A 1,914-nucleotide genomic window follows, 5' to 3' on the forward strand; every position below is an offset into this window, starting at 1 on the left:
AACACACGCATGAACATGAGCAATTTCACTTTGTCGCTTCCAACCCTTTTAGACTCTCACGCTCTCAACTCAGATATTCAGACGCGAGGTTCCATGCAAACACGCAGCAATGCACGAAACCTTCTTGCTCCATCAACCAATCTCGCGCCCTTTTACGCTCAAGAAAATCTAAGCAATCGTTGAATCCGAATAGCTTCATCCAATCGAATCCGAAATAGAACTCTCCAAATCAAACTTATCTGGCACGTGGAATTTAGAAGGGAGCGTAGATGAATCCATGGATTGCATTTAAGAAGTGCATGAATTATTGGAGAAAGATATAGAAGATTTACTGAATTAAACACTCTGATGTGGTGGTTCTTCGGAAGTTACATGTATCACACTCTTCTCTTTACTTCTAATTCAACTACGGTTTCTTCCTCCTTCTTCTTGCACCTTCCTCTTCTTCCACTCTTGTTGAATTTGCTTTTGTTGTTGTTCTAGACTCGCGTGTGAATGAGAGTGAGATCGTTGAAATAAGAGAGAGTGAGGGAATGGTTCGTTATCAATTTTCCAGAGATAATCCCCTTCTCATAATTGGGTGATGATTGGGGTTTTATAGGGATTGGAATTAACAGAGTTAGTTCTGTTAACTCTAATCTAGTGCAAAATGGTTTGGAGTGATGACTCCGTTAATGGTTGGAACTTGTGCCATTTAGTTGAAGTTAGTTGCAACCGTTAAATCAATTTTGTTTCAGTTTCTGTTAGAAATGAATTGTTAGTTGAGTGAGTGTATTGATGTTAAGGGTTAGCTGTGAATTTCCCTGTTGGAAAAAAACCAGATAGCACTTAGTAGTGTAGGTTAGTTTAGTTGTAATCAGTTAAAATTTTCTGTTATGATTTGCAATGCTATTCATTCTGCGGTTGAAGGAATTGTTAGTTATTTTGTGAACTTGTTCAGTTGTGTTGCACGATTTGCATGTTTTGATACTTGATGTTTTTGCTCTTGTTTTCTGTTTGAGGCTTCTAATCTTGACTTAGTTTGTTCTACAACAGGTTTTGCCTTATAAGTGAAATGATATGATGCAGCTTGGTGCAGCCTGGTGTGTTCTTCACTTCTGACTAGGTCCATTGCCCTAGCTTACATTGGTTTGTGTTAAGTGCAGGTTCGATGCTAGTCATGGAGTTGCAATGTATGCTTATAATTGAAAAGGTTATATGTAGGTTATGGTTTTGGATGTAGTTTGGAATTTGGTTATGATGAAAACATTGTTTATAATGAACATAAATTTTGCAATGCTAAAATTAACTTTGGAAAATGGATGAAACTAAGTGGATTATGTGTTGAATAACACAACTTGTTAATGTGTTTCTTTCCTTTGTAGGTACCTCTATGGAAGGAAAAGTAATTTGGGATAGAAGGAGATGATGATATGAAGCATGAAGATGGTGGATGTTAATGCTTAGGAATTAGATGTTAGAACCTTAGGTCATGAGCTTGTATTTTTGAATTTGATTCATGTGTAAGGTATTAACCTGATTATGTACTTGAACCTTGAATTTGAATAGAATGTTTGGATTTGTATATGGAAATGGGTTGTTGGTTTATGAAATTGTAAAGATTATGTAAGTTTGGAAATTCTTATAGTTTTGGATTGGAATTGTAAAATGTATCTGAATTGGTGAATGTAACTTTGAGGTTTTGATGAAATAACATGTTGGAATTGAATCCAAAGGTTGAATTGAAAAGAAATTTGATCACTTGAATGCATGGGGTCATGTTTATGAATGTGTATAATTGGTTTATGTCTTGTAATGGTTGTAATCTTGTAATTTTTTATTGAAATTGTATCTGTACATGGAATGTGAAATTGAATGATTGAATGAAATATTGGATTAAAGATGTTGTATGAAGTATTGTAATAAATAGCTTAT

General features: G+C 34.8%; 1 long non-coding RNA gene across 1 annotated transcript; it reads left to right on the forward strand.

The window, feature by feature from the left end:
• On the forward strand, positions 1 to 1,714 carry LOC127107350 (uncharacterized). The gene is made up of 2 exons (XR_007795695.1): positions 1 to 374; positions 1,036 to 1,714. It is a non-coding gene; the product is annotated as an uncharacterized LOC127107350 (long non-coding RNA).
• The last annotated feature ends 200 nt before the right edge of the window (positions 1,715 to 1,914 follow it).

This window comes from Lathyrus oleraceus, chromosome 7 (genome assembly GCF_024323335.1).
Source record: "Lathyrus oleraceus cultivar Zhongwan6 chromosome 7, CAAS_Psat_ZW6_1.0, whole genome shotgun sequence".
NCBI classification, from domain to species: Eukaryota; Viridiplantae; Streptophyta; class Magnoliopsida; order Fabales; family Fabaceae; genus Lathyrus; species Lathyrus oleraceus.